This window comes from Arabidopsis lyrata (genome assembly GCF_000004255.2).
Source record: "Arabidopsis lyrata subsp. lyrata unplaced genomic scaffold ARALYscaffold_77, whole genome shotgun sequence".
Classification (NCBI taxonomy): domain Eukaryota; kingdom Viridiplantae; phylum Streptophyta; class Magnoliopsida; order Brassicales; family Brassicaceae; genus Arabidopsis; species Arabidopsis lyrata.
This window is the reverse complement of record NW_003302494.1, coordinates 9,150-24,540: the sequence shown is the minus strand read 5'-3', so window position 1 is coordinate 24,540 and position 15,391 is coordinate 9,150. Positions and strand designations below refer to the sequence as shown.

The 15,391-nt window shown below is 41.9% G+C and overlaps 1 protein-coding gene and 1 pseudogene across 1 annotated transcript in view; both read right to left on the bottom strand.

Annotated features, from left to right (window-relative positions):
- Positions 1-1,330: 1,330 nt before the first annotated feature.
- LOC9299021 (NAD-dependent protein deacetylase SRT1) overlaps positions 1,331-15,391 on the bottom strand; it is a 20,690-nt gene continuing 6,629 nt past the window's right edge. Inside the window, exon 14 of the mRNA XM_021018304.1 lies at positions 1,331-1,592. The gene's annotated coding sequence lies outside the window, so the exon portion shown is untranslated. The remainder of the gene's footprint in view (positions 1,593-15,391) is intronic.
- LOC110226466 lies at positions 2,307-4,577 on the bottom strand (annotated as a pseudogene).

The following is a 15,391-nucleotide window of genomic DNA, read 5'->3' as shown; positions in this document are numbered from 1 at the left end:
CACCAAAATCCATGGCTAATGCCTCACCGGAAGAGGTTGGGTTATGTGTTTGTGTTGTTGTGTAAACCAAAAATGATCTTCCATCCATTTCAACCTTACGAAATACACCTACAGAACTCATGGCTGCTGCTATGGTGATTGGGGATTTGGATTTTTGTGATATTTTTCTTCTCCTCCCCACACCCTGCACTTATACAATTAGCCGGTCATTTAATTTAAAACTTGTAAATACAGCTAAGCTTGGTATCTTTGTTATACAAAAGGTCTTTCAATATTGATCTCGAATCTTATATTAATTTCTAATTATTTTCATTATAGAGGAGACCGTCTCTTTCGGATCTTGTTTCTAAAGATTAGTTTAAAACTTGTAAATAACTAAATACAGCTAAGCTTGTTCTTTTCTATTCTTTGTTATACAAAAAGGTCGTTCATTATTGATCTCGAATCTTGTATATATTAATTTCTAATTAGATGAGACCGTCTCTTTCGGATCTTGTTTCTAAAGATTAGTTTTATATGAAAATGCACTTTCAATTGGAAGAAGCTTTCAACTAACGGAACATGTCATGCTCTACCCATATTATTTTTACTAGAAGAGTAAATAAGAAAATACTACAATCCATATAAAGTTCAATAATAAAACTAAAACTAGGTTACGAATTCAAATTTGCTTTTATTTACGAAAAAAAAAAAAAAAATGTCAACTTCAAACTTGAAGTTCTTGACAGTTGACAACAATTTACTTTCTTTTTAAGATTAATCAAAATAAAGCCAACTTTGGTTTAGTTATTTTCAATGAAAAATCCATCAAAATACAGCTAAGATTGGTTTCTATATATGTTTATATTACTTTGGTCAAGGACTTATGGTCTTTTTATATGATTCGTTATAGAAAGTCTTTAATTATTGTTTTCGACTCTCTCTCTCTCTCTGTACGATCTTTCTTTTATATACTTGAAGAGTTGAAGTTCTTCTAATTAATGAGATTGACCAAAGTCGTTGAAGTAGGGAACATGTCCTGAATTCACGCAAGACAATGTTAAATGCAAAATTAAACAAAAATTTAAAGAAGTTCCACTTGCTAAACATAATTATACATTTATTCAACTATAAACAAAATATAAAGAACTAGGTGTTATATGAGCGCAATGAATGACATCTAACTTACCTAATCTTTAATTTCTTTATACCATTGATATACTGTAATATGGCAAATGTTTTTATATACACAATTTTCGTTATAGATCAAATCCTTGGACATAAATCTTAGTTTGATTATCTAAAATTACAAAGGTTCTTACAAAATATGTAATTTTCACAAAAAAAAATCTGGCATCGCTGGATCATTTTGTAATCTTTATAATATTGCGAATGCAAACCGATTCCGTAAAGCTAATAAGTAATAGCTTCTACGAAAGGTCAACCGATACTGAACCAAACCGAACAAAGATTATTATCCCCTTCAATTCCTGGTTAACTTCGGTTTTAAAGAACCGAGTGTGGACCAAAAACAAAATTCACTCAGCCCTCAAAACGCCACTAACTTCCATATTTTCTATTCCGGTTAGACTAGTGTTTGTTTTATTGTTTATATACATACACCAAAAGCTTTCTTTTCTTCTTTCCTATGCCTTGGATTCTTCTTCCTGTGCCTTTGATTTTCGTTTGCCGGTTCTAGAACGTTTACGGGACGTTCCAGAACCTTCCAGCTTCCATTTGAGGTATCCATTAGCAAGCAGAGATTGTTGACAATGGTAAGTCCTGAGACTGGTCACAGTAGCATACACAACAGCCTCACTTCTCGGTTCAGAAACCGCTCTTCTCTCAACCACACCGCTTTGCCCGCAACTGGATTCTTCAACCGCTTTCTCCCTCAGGCTTTGTAGCACTGCCTCCTTGTCAATAATCTCTACATGCTCTTTTGTTGAGACCTACATAGGTTTTTCAAAAATGTTGTGAAAAATGCTCATGAGTCAAGTAACAAAGATACTAAAAGTTGGTGGAGAGAATCACAACCGTCAATTTTCGTTGGGGCTTTCTCCAACTATGCTTGTGGGCGTTTAACTGTACAAAATTTCAATTAAATATGTTATCAATTTTCATATTAGTAACATTGATCTGATTTTAGAAAAATTATATTAAAAAAATAAAAAATAAACAACGACAAAAGAAATATTTGTTTTTTTGTAATATATTAAAGGCAATTGACAGTGTTTAATTGATTGTGAATAAAATTTTTGTAATGTAGTTGATTGTGAATAAAATTCAAGGAAATGAAAATAGAACGTAAGTGAAACATTTTTGAAAAATTATATAAAAGAAAGAAAATTAAGAAATACAACAAACATACTTCAAATTGACGGCAAAAGGGATTAACTAGTTTGATGATCGGTCCTCGCTACAATACAAAGAACAAAAGATAGTGGTGTGCCCTTTGAAAAATATTGGGAATGGACAACGGCACAAGCATCTAGTGCAAATTGGCCGGGTGGGAGAGTTGTTGAGAAGAATCCAAAGATCTTTCCGTTTCGTACCCTTAGATGTGAGCCTGATGACAGAAATGTAGTCTGCAATAGGTTTCATGTACATGTCTACCCCAAGTAAACAATCAACATGAAGAGCGGTGCTGCAGTCATTGCATTTATAGAATTGTAGTTCTGTTTTCTTGTTATTCCAGTGATACTCCTTTTCTTTCACTTCTTCTATTTTGCCTTCGCAAACGTCACACCAGTCTAATTCATCACTTGCTTCTTTCCTATCGCAACTTGTGAGAAAATGACTATCATGCTTATACCTTACCTTGTATGGGAAGGTAACACAACGGAAACATAGAGAATAATCGCATTCCAGGCAATATAACTTTGAACAGAAGCTTATGTTTTTGCACATTTGACAACGTGTCTGTCTCTCTTTGTCGTCCCAAAGTAGGAATAAGGGATGCTCGTGGCCTTGATATTCCAACGGTTCGATTATTGAGGCACACCGCAAGTCTAGCCGAAAGATTCTGTCTTCTCCGTGATGCTCATAGAAGAAGCCATTACCATGACGGCCACATTCATTACAACGAAATTGACCTGTGTAACTATGTCTTATGGTGGCAAACTTTAGTGTAAGTGGATGCGGATATAAGGGATATCGTTTCATGCGTGGAGCATTTGCACAACTTTCATGGAGGATGAAGTCGCACTCCATGCATGAATAGAACTGACCTTCATAGATTGGGAGGGCACACCCTTGACAATACTTATTTTCGTCGTAAGTTAAGTTCATCTCATGTCGCAAGTGGTGACTATGAAAAGGATGGTGTATAATTCCATCAGTTATCCTCACGAACGGCTCACCATCATCTATTAAATCATCTTCTTCTGGCACTCCTTCGAGTTCTTTTCCATCCCACACTTTTGGATGTGATGCACATTTTGAATGAACAAAATAAGCATCACACTTATTGCAAGATTATGCACCATAATTGTTGTCAACTTGTTGATGACAGACTCCACATGACAACGTTCTGGATGGAAGAGATGAGGTAAAAGAGATACGGTGAGGGTGACGAGATATTCTTATGATATGTGGGAAACCCATACAACCTTTATGGATTACGAAGACACATGGGATACAAACATATGTGGGATCAAGCTGCTTAATATGGGCACAAATATGGCAAACTGTAGAAGCTTGTGTAGGGAAAAAGGAGAGAGGGTGAGGATGGCTTTTCGGATAGTCTACAACCAAGGGTATTGGCCTCATCGCACATACGGGATGCATACTCAAATTGCAGGTTGTACACTGATAAAACATGCCGAAGGTAATTTTTCCACAGCAACCGCTAGTAAAAATTGTCTGAAAACTGCAAAGTCGAAGAGAATGAAAGGGATGGGAAGGGTGTTTGATCTCAGGTGGAGACTCTACACATTCTTTGTGGAACTTTTTCTGGCACTGGAGACATGCAAGATAGCTTTCGCAGAGCGTTGTCATTTTGCATGCACCGCACTCAAATTCGATAGTAGAAGTTTCTTTATTGTTACGTTGCACCAAAAAAGAGGGACTACATGAAGCTTACAGACATCTGGGTGGTCGCAGTCAAGCAAAGATTCGCCTTGTTGATCACCGCTTCTTGTGCTGGGGAAGTGAGGGGAGGAATTGATTGGAAGAAGCAAGTCATCGTCATCCTTATCGTCATCGTCATCGCAATCGCCATCTTCATTGTCATCATCACCATCATCATCACCATCGTCATCTTCATCGCAATCCCCATCTTCTTTGTCACCATCGCCATCTTCATCTTCAGCACCATCATCATCATGATTTTGCATCTTTAGTTTGAGCTCATGAAATTTGATACGTGCAGCAGGACAGAAGAAAAGAGGTTGAAGAGGGAGGTCGTCGCCACCAGAATCCATGGCTTGTGCTTCACCGGAGGATGTTGGGTTGTCTGTTTGTGTTAATATGAATACCAAAAATGGTTTTCCATCAATTTCCTTCTTACGAAATATACCCACAGAACTCATGGTTGCTAAAATGGAGATTTGGTAAATTTTTGTGATATTCTTATTCTCCTTCTCCCCTCCTTGCATATATATTGGCTGGTCATTTAATATAAAACTTGTGAATACAGCTAACGCTTGGTCTTTTTTTAATTCTTTGTTATAAAAAAATGTCGTTCATTATTGATTTCATATCTCTGTACACAATCTTTTTTTTATCTATTGACTTCTATTTTCTTTTATTAATTCAACTTGAGAGGAGACCGTCTCTCCCGGATCTTGTTTCTAGAGGATACCGTTTCAACATGTTATTTGAAAATGTTTTCGGATCCCATCTGGGAGTTGAATAGGGAGAGATTTGAGACGCTCAAAGAGACAAAAAAAAGGCATTATTAAAGACCAAGCGTGTAAAATGTTGCTATTAGAAGTTTCTTAGAGACAATTCTTAGTAATATTTAAATAATTTATTTGTAAAAGTGATTGTTAAGAGATAGTATTTTTGAGTTAAGATTTTTGTGTGATTAATGGTAGGCTCTTAACATGTGGTTCTTAGAAAAATAAATATTAATATAAAAATAAAATTTATAATTATAGAAAATTTAATAATTGTTGCAAATTAAAAAAATTAAAACATATATGAGATACAATTTATAACATAAATCACAAATATTTTAAACTTAATTTCTTCTATATTTTGTCCATATATGTTGGTGTCGGATCCCGCACCAGAAGTACGAGACCAACCAAAGATTGCCACGTAGTCAAGCGGGTGGCCCATAAAAGATGAAGCCCATTGGGCCCATGAACCGAGGGGACGGTCGAAGTGGTTGTCACCACTTCGAGAGTCCGAAGTGACTGCACTGAGATGTGAGTTCGGTGTAGAAGATGCGGGTAGGTCGGTTCAAGGACACCTGGGCCAAAAAGGCGAGGCCCATGAAAATCAGAGTCAACTCAAATTCAAACGTTGAGCATTAAAGTCGAAGAATCAAAACGGACACATTTAAGAAGGAATAATTGTACTTAATTATCCATCTTAATGTCGCTTATCTATGTATAAATATAGAGGCCAATGGCCATGTAAAAGGGATCGCCCTCTCAAGAGAGAAATAATATAGCAATTTTCGTATCAATTTATAAGTCTTTTACATATTTATTTTTGTCCCTCAAGAATAATCTTTCCCACTTAACAAAATACTTGAGTGTGTGAATCCGACTTCCACATTTTGGCGCCGCCTGTGGGGACATCAGGATTCTTGAGTGGTCAGATTTCTTCTTTTCTACATTTCCGAGATAAGCGACAATGTCCGGAGGGGACGCCGTTGAGACATCATTGGCCGAAACCCTCAAAGCTATGCAGCAAACCATGTCGGACATATCACAAAAGTTCTCGGATGTGGAGAAGGCCGTCGATACGTTGCAAACATCCCAGGTATCTCTTAGTCAAAACGTCAATAATATACAAACTCGTGTTCGCTCTTTAAGTGCAGGAAACCCGGTGGGAACCCGAAGAGGGATATTCAACTCGCCAAGTTCCGCTGCACGAAATGAAACCAGTGGACAAACAACTCCCGGTGCTACTAATAATGTAGCTCAGACGTCGGAAGAAGAGACGCAGCTCGGGGATGAAGAACAACTTGCAGCCCAGTACGAGCAGGAGAACCTCGACCAGTTCGAGACCATGAGGAAGGTTAGCCAGGAATTAAAAGAAATGAAATCAAAATTCCATCAGGCTACAAGTTCGGAGCCAGACATCAATCGAGTCATTGAAGAAGCTAGGCGAACACCTTTCATCCCGCGAATTGCAAGTTTAAGGATCAAAGATTCCCGGAAACTCAAATTGGACCCTTACAGCGGATTGGAGGATCCAAAAAGCTATCTTGCGGCCTTTCTGATCGCTGCTGGAAGAGTCGAATTGGATGAAGCTGACGAAGACGCAGGCTATTGCAAGCTATTTTCGGAGAATCTATGTGGCCAAGCTCTAATGTGGTTCACTCAATTAGAGCCGGGTTCGATCAGCAATTTCGACGAACTATCAGCCGTGTTCTTAAAGCAATACTCTATCCTTATGGATAAAAGTGTTTCGGATGCCGATCTTTGGAACTTAACGCAAGGATCTAATGAGTCACTTCGAGTTTTCATCACCAAATTCAAAGGAGTGCTGTCAAAACTCCCAAGAATCTCACAGCAATCAGCTTTATCTGCCCTACGAAAAGGATTGCGACATGATTCAAGGTTCAAAGAAGACTTAATACTTCATAAACCAGACACAATTCAGGATGCACTCTTCCGCGCAAACAATTGGATGGAGGTAGAAGACGAAAAAGAAAGTTTTGCCAAACGGAACAAACAAGAAAAGCCGGCAATCACCGTCCCTACCAAGAAGTTCGAGCCTAGAGAGAGCAAAGGACCAAGGAAGTTTGGGTCGCAACCCTTCAACAATTCCGTCGAGAAGCAATTCCAAGGGAAAGGAAGATCAAACACTTGGGTCCGTGATGAAAGTCTATATTGCGATATTCATAAAGTAACCGGACATTTAACCAAGGATTGCAGCGTTCTTAAAAAGCACCTCGCAGAGCTTTGGGCTAGTGGCGATCTTTCCAAATTCGATATAAAAGATTTTGTGAAAGAATACCACGAAGCAAAGGAAAACTCCAAAGATCAAGATTCCAAAAGACCAAGGTTATCCAACGAGGAAGAACCAAGGAGTTCGAAGGGGAAGATCAATGTGATTCTAGGAGGTTCCAGATTTTGCGGAGATTCAATAAGTTCCATCAAAAAACATAGACGAAATGTCTTACTCAAAGCAAGCCTGAGTGAAGAAATTGATTTTCAAGGTGCTTCAATATCATTTAACGAAGAAGAAACGCGGCATCTCGAAAGACCGCATGACGATGCTCTAGTCATTACTCTTGACGTCGCAAACTTCGAAGTATCAAGGATCCTTATAGATACAGGCAGTTCGGTCGACTTGATCTTTTTAAGTACTCTAGAAAAAATGGGAATCAGCCGAGGAGACATAGTAGGACCACCATCTCCGTTAGTTGCATTCACAAGCGAGTCAGCCATGTCTCTCGGAACAATCAAGCTACCGGTCCTTGCCAAGAAGGTATCGAAGATCGTGGACTTCGTTGTCTTCGATAAGCCCGCTGCTTACAACATCATCCTCGGGACTCCCTGGATTTATCGGATGAAAGCAGTCCCCTCTACATATCATCAATGTATCAAATTTCCAACATCAAATGGGGTGGAAACAATTCGGGGAGATCAAGAAGCTTCACGGACTTGTTACTTAGCTAGCCACCGTATGAAGATTCAATAGCAATTAACGAAGCCCGCAAAAGAAGGACTAAAAACAAAATTTCCTAGTGGGCAGAAGAAAGAGGATGTAGTAGTCGAAGTGGTACTGGAAGAAGACAAGCCGGACCGGAAAATTAGAATCGGAGCAACTTTGACTGGCCAAATAAAAGAAGCTTTGATCGAACTCTTAAGGAAAAACAAAGCATCATTCGCATGGTCAGCAGCGGACATGCCGGGCATAAATCCGAGTATAATTTGTCATGAACTAAACGTAGATCCAAGCTTCAAACCGGTGAAACAAAAAAGAAGAAAGCTTGGAGTGGAGCGGGCAAAAATAGTAAACGACGAAGTGGATAAACTCTTGAAGATAGGGTCCATAAGAGAAGTGCAATATCCGGAGTGGGTAGCAAACACTGTCGTTGTTAAGAAAAAGAATGGGAAAGATAGGGTTTGCATCGATTTTACAGACCTGAATAAAGCATGCCCTAAAGATAGTTTCCCGCTCCCGCATATAGATCGACTTGTAGAGTCCACCGCTGGAAATGAGCTGTTAACGTTCATGGACGCCTTCTCGGGTTATAATCAGATAATGATGAACCCCGAAGATCAAGAAAAGATGTCATTTATCACAGATAGAGGTATCTACTGTTACATGGTAATGCCTTTTGGTTTGAAAAATGCAGGAGCGACTTACCAACGGTTGGTGAACAAAATGTTTCACAATCACCTCGGGAAGACTATGGAAGTCTACATAGATGATATGTTGGTTAAATCTTTGAAGAAAGAAGATCATGTTAAGCATTTGGAGGAATGCTTTGATATTCTCAATAAATATCAAATGAAGCTGAACCCGGCGAAGTGCACATTTGGAGTCCCATCCGGAGAATTCCTTGGTTATATCGTGACAGAAAGAGGGATTGAAGCCAATCCAAATCAAATTAACGCCTTTCTAAACATGCCATCTCCGAAAAACTTCAAAGAAGTACAACGGTTGACTGGGCGAATTGCGGCCTTGAATCGTTTTATCTCGAGATCTACAGATAAGTCGTTGCCTTTCTACCAAATTCTAAAAGGGAACAAAGGATTTCTTTGGGATGAGAAGTGTGAAGAAGCTTTTGGGCAGCTTAAGGCATACTTAACCACTCCACCTATACTGTCCAAACCGGAAGTGGATGAAAAACTCTACTTGTACGTTTCAGTTTCAAACCACGCGGTTAGTGGAGTCTTGGTTCGGGAAGACCGTGGGGAGCAGAAACCAATTTACTATGTGAGCAAGTCAATGACGGATCCGGAAACCAGATACACAATGATGGAAAAACTTGCACTCGCGGTGGTAACTTCGGCTCGGAAGTTGCGTCCATATTTTCAGTCCCATCCGGTTGAAGTATTAACTAACCAACCACTCAGAACAATACTTCATAGTCCAAGTCAATCCGGACGTTTGGCGAAATGGGCGGTGGAATTAAGCGAGTACGACATAGAGTTTAAAAGCCGGATCAGTATGAAAGCTCAGGTCTTAGCAGACTTCCTGACCGAACTACCAATACCTGGAACGATAGATCAACCGGAGAACCAAACTTGGAAATTACACGTAGATGGGTCTTCAACAAAGCAAGGATCCGGAGTGGGAATTAGGTTGGAATCTCCGACATCAGAAATTCTAGAACAATCATTCCGATTGTTATTCAATGCCTCCAACAACGAGGCAGAATACGAAGCCCTTATTGCCGGACTTCGACTAGCACAAGGAGTTGGAGCTAAGGAAATATTGGCTTATTGCGATTCGCAATTAGTAGCTAACCAATTTAATGGAGACTATGAAGCCAAAGATTCAAGAATGGAAGCTTACCTCGAAGTGGTGAAGGATCTATCTAAAAATTTCTCGAAATTCGAGTTAATCCGCATACCTCGCGGAGAGAATACAACTGCAGATGCACTTGCCGCTTTGGCGTCAACATCAGATCCTGAGTTAAAGAGAGTTATTCCAGTAGAGTGCATCTCGGAGCGAAGCATTCAAGACAGCAAGGAAACCCTCGTCGTTACAAGGTCTCGAGCAGCGGCACGCGACCGTGGCGAACCAGAGATCGAACCGCCACCCAACAAACGCAGGAAGTCAAAAGGATCAAATACATCTAACAAGGAACCCGTTGTCTTAGCTGAAGAAATGATTCCAGAAACGATGTTAGAAACCGAGCCATTACTCGAGGAAAATATTCTTGAACCACACGAACATCCCGAACCAGAGCCGCGGATATTTCACAAAGTTGATCAGATTCCGGCTAAAGACTGGGGGGCTGACTGGAGAGAGCCAATAAAGCAATACATCATGACAGGTGAGCTCCCAAAGAATAAATGGCAGGCCAGGAAAATGAAAGTCGTTAGCGCGAAATTTTGTCTGTCGAAGGATGCGTTATATAGACGAGGTGTCAGTGACCCTTACCTATTATGCATTTTTGGGCCCGAAGTCGAAATCGTCATGAGCGAAGTGCATGAAGGATTATGTGGGAGTCATTCATCAGGAAGAGCTATGGCTTTTAAAGTTAAAAGAATGGGGTATTTTTGGCCCACTATGATCACAGATTGTGTTAAGTTCGCCCAAAGATGCAAGCGCTGCCAACTCCATGCACCATTGATCCATCAACCGTCGGAATTATTCTCCTCCATTTCCGCCCCATACCCGTTTATGAGATGGTCAATGGACATCATTGGGCCGTTGCACAAATCAACTCGAGGTGTACAGTACCTCTTAGTCCTTACGGACTACTTTTCAAAATGGATTGAAGCTGAGGCGTATGTTGGTATCAAGGATTCGGCAGTGAAGACCTTTATTTGGAAAAACATTATATGTCGACATGGAGTTCCATACGAAATAGTCACTGATAACGGGCCACAATTCATTTCACACGAGTTTGATGCCTTCTGTGCGGACTGGGGAATCAAAGTTAGTTATTCTACTCCACGATATCCGTAAGGAAACGGACAAGCTGAAGCCGCGAACAAGACGATATTAAGCAATCTCAAGAAACGCTTAAGTCATCTAAAGGGAGGATGGTATGAAGAGCTCCAACCCGTCCTGTGGGCTTATCGTACAGCCCCTAGGCGACCTACAGGAGAAACTCCATTCTCTTTGGTTTATGGCATGGAAGCGGTAGTACCAGCTGAACTCAATGTGCCCGGACTTCGTCGAACAGAAGCACCGTTAAATGAGGAAGAAAATTCAGCAATGCTTAACGATTCACTAGATACCATAAATGAAAGGTGTGATCAAGCTCTAATTCGGATCCAGAATTACCAACAGGCAGCAGCCCGGTATTACAATTCTAAAGTTAAAAGTAGGCCGTTCTTCGTGGGAGATTACGTATTAAGACGCGTCTTTGACAATAAAAAAGAAGAAGGTGCTGGAAAACTTGGTATTAATTGGGAGGGACCTTATATTATTACCGAGGTGGTTCGAAACGGCGTTTATAGGTTAAAAGACCTAGAGGACAATCCAGTCAAGCGACCTTGGAATGTGATCAACTTAAAGAAGTTTTATGTTTAGAAGCTACATGCATTGTTTATATACATGAACTACGATTTGGCTTGATCCCGGAAAGGGTACGTAGGCAGCTCGAAAACGAGTTCAGCTATTAATAAAATTTTTGTTTTATTTCTTTATTAAAGGAAGAAGGTTCGGCTATGCGAACATACAAGAAATTGGAAATAAAGCGTTTATTAAAAAAAAAAAAAGAAGGCGAAGTGTCCCTCATCGTACACTTCGAACTACGAAATCCTCGTTGACGAGCAGAACACTTCAATTCCTTGACCCGCAAGATCGAGGATTGACATCATGCAGTCCGGAATTCGAGCAAAGTCAGAGATTCCAAGCTCAATCCATTCTCCGGGGTGAGATTCAAGGATGTGAAGATTTCTTGACACCGTAGTAAGCCTGCGTTGCATCCGGTTAATCCTCTTCCGAAGTCTCCTCTTTTCCGACATAAGCTTCCGGTGTTGAAGCTCGAGTGCCTCTATGAACGCCGTCGCTGTTCCTTGGTCTCTGATAGGTAGATCCCTGATCAAAGCACATGGGGCTCGGATTTGAGATCTCAAGAAGCCGCGAAGTGGAGGAGGCTGCCTGTTGGGCTCACTTGGAACATCTTCATTCATCATTCCGATTCTGGAGAAGTCGGGCATAGATTCTGAACAGCGTAGATTGAACTCCATGCCTGCTAAAATAAAAAAAATGGTGAGGAGTAAAGGGGAGTTGAACCTATAATTTATAGGAACCCCATATCCTTAGCAAGCTACGGATTCTATCCAAGGAATGGAATGATTCGCGGAGAGATTTATGCCCTCGAACGGATCCTGCATTAAAAGACGCATCTCGAAGAATATTTGGAAAAGAAGGAAAGTATCAAATATTTCCATAAATAAAAAGGGCCGAAGCCCATTACGAGTTTTTGTTTTTAAAAAAAAAGAGAGAGAAGTGAAGAAATTGGAGAACATTTATGGGAGAGGCTCAGGAACAGGCTCCTTCATTGCCGGTTTAGTCCTCGAAGTGGACGCCTTGTTTTTGGCATCCACTTCGGAACGATCCCGAAGGCGTTTCCGGCAGTCGCTGGCCTCCTCCTCCAAGTCCTCTTCCTCTTCATCGTCGGATGGAACGGCGAAGACGGGGGCGTTCACGGGACCCGGGACTCCTCTAGCGCGGAGATACATCCGAAGCATCTTCGGGATCTCAGCAACGGAGTCGAAGTTCCGCCACTCCCATTGAAAGGGATCACTCTCCAAGGCCCTTATCTTCCTTTCCACCCGAGCGACGCGAGCCTCGAGCGTCTGCCTTTTGAGTCCCAGCCGCTGCCTCTCTTCACACAAGCGACGGTGCTTGTCGGCGACCTAGCATAAAAATAAGATAAAATGACGAAACGCGAAGTTTTAAATCAAAAACTTTAACATTTACCTTGTCAATGAAGTCGCAGGCCTCTTTCTTCTCCTTCGGAGGAAAGTGAAAGACGGCGTGAGGAAAGAGAACGCCGGCCGGTTCAAAGCCGTCGCCGGATAAGAAGAGTGGACTGCCGGGATCAACGGGGGCTACTGTTTCGTTTTCCATTCTTAAAATATTTCTCAAGTGAGACTCTAGAGTCATGTTTAATAAAGCTTAAGAGGTAGGTGAGCCTTTATTTATAATGATTTAGGGTTTGTCTTGGAACCATAAATTTATTAATGGTAGCGTGCCCAAGTGGTTTAAACCATTTTTGGAAAATCGAGAAAAGGCAATTATTGCATTAAAAGATGAGCTGTTTTCCTTGAGAAGGGAAAGAGCAACCGTCGCATTAACTATAAAAGTTTCTAAGGCCCAAGCCCAACAAGTTTACCGAGTTGACTAAACCCGAAGTGGGGAACTCGCGTTAAGCCGAGCTCAGCTCTCGCATTCTAAAGAGACAGGTCTGATCAGCCTAAAAATCTCAGAAGCATTGCCACAAGGCCACAAAAGGTTAAAAACGGACTTTGCAAACCCGCATATAATTTTAACCAAACCCCCTTGGGTCACAACCTAGAAAGGTTTAAAAGCCTCTCAGGCAAATATCTTGTTCAAACAGAAAATAAAGCCTCCTTAGGCAAAAATAAGTTCGAGATTAAGTCTTAAAATAAAAAGGGACAATCCCCAATTTAAAGTGGACACAGCCACTACGGAGCGATCTCCATCTCGGGCTCCTGCTCAGCAACCAGAGTTTCATTCACCTCCTTGACTGGTGCTTGCTCAGATGAAGCTCCCTGACCACCCTCCGCGGGACAACCAACCTCCGGAGTAACCTCCGGTACCACAGGAGCTACGGGCGGGACAATGCCCTCCGTCTCACTTGAACCTGGAAATAATAATTCCAGTCAATCAAAGGTACAAGGTAAGAAAAGGAAAGCCTTAGGAGCCAAGCGTTACCTGCCCAGTCTAAACCCGATTCACTTATTGGAGGTGATTCAGTAAAGAATGCCTCGAAGTCAAACGGGTTGAAGGCCGAAGTGGGAAGAGCTGCCAAGCGACTCCGTTTTTCAGAAAGGTTAGTCGACAGCTCGGTCCTTTCTTGCTCCTCGGAGAAATCAGCTTCATGGATTTGGTCCAGCAGAATCAAGTTGCTTTCGTGCTCCTTGATGTCTGACTCCAAGTCCGACCTAGCCTTCTCAGTCTGCATGAATCGGATGGCCCCTTGGATCAACTCCATCCCGCGTCCCTTGACCTCTTTTCTGGCTTTTGATGCCGACCTCGCCAACTCGGAATCACGCAATTTGGCGATCGCCTTGTACTTTGCGTTGAGCTCGATGAGTTGGTTGTTCAGGGAATCAGCGTTTGATTCGGACTCTTGAAGCCTACCTTGAATACCAGAAAACTCTTCCTGGAGCTTGAAGTTCTGGTCGTACTGACCCTGCAGCTCCCCCTTTACCTGCGCAAGCTCAGATGTTAAATTGTCGACTTTGTCCTCCAGCTCGTGCTTGGAGCCGGCAGAAGAACTGACTTCGGCCTCAAGAGCAGAGAGTTTCTTTTTCCACATGTCAATCTCCTTCTCCCGTCCAAGAACCAGCCCTTCGTAATGTTCAATCATGTCGTTAAATTCGCTCTGGGCCTGGTATTATACACGAACCAAGGATGGTGAGTCAGTTCGGAGAATGGCAATGCAAAAAAAAAAAAAAAAAGGAACTAACCCGAGATGAGTGGTAAGCGTGAAGCAAATAGCGTTCACGAATTGCAGGGCGCCATTTGTTGAAATCTGGCAAGATCGAACCCGAACGGGTCTTGAAGCATCGGAAGACGCTGCCTTCTGTCTCCATAGCTGCGAGGAAGGAAGAATTGTAAAAATTGGAATTTTAATAAAAAACAAAAAGTTGAAGTATGTAAATCACCAAACCTGAAAGTGATTTGACTTGAGGGACAAGAGCAGGTTTTAATCTCGAGGAAGCATCTCGAGATTCAGAGTCTCCCTTTTTCGGAGACGCACTCCGAGCAGTCTTTCCACTATCAGGTTGGGAAGAGGAGGACATGTCAACCGGTCGTGGAGGACCCATTGGTTCAGAAGGAGGGGATGACCGAGGTGAGCGGTCAGTCCGGGCCCTTGACTTTTCCCTCTGCGGGGAAGGATCTCTGCGAGAGGACTTGTCTCTCTTCCGGCGAACCAAGTTCTTAATTGGCTCGTTACTAAAATCATCTCGGGGAGGACGAGGTGAATCACGGCGAGGAGATTGATCCCTCCGAGGAGAACGTGAGTCGCGGCGATCGCGACGGGGAGTTAGTCTGAAGGAAGCAACAGATCGGGCTCCCTCGGTACTGCCATCATCGACCAGCAAGGTCCTACTATAGTCCTTCTTGTCTATAGAAGTCGCGAGAAACTTTTTCTTCTCCTCGCAAGCCTCAGCCATCGGCTTGGAAAGCAACTTACGCTTGGCTGCAAGGGCCCGAGATGACATTCCCTGAGTTGAGGGAGGGGGAGGAATTTGGTGAAGATGACCAGGCGGACTCATCTTGAGTCTGTGGTTAGCCTCTATGAATCGTTCGAGAGTGAAGGAATTCCAAAGGGTTTCCCCTTCAAGGAATTATTTTGAAGAATTCGCTGACTCTTCAGATGGGAGATTGGAAGCAA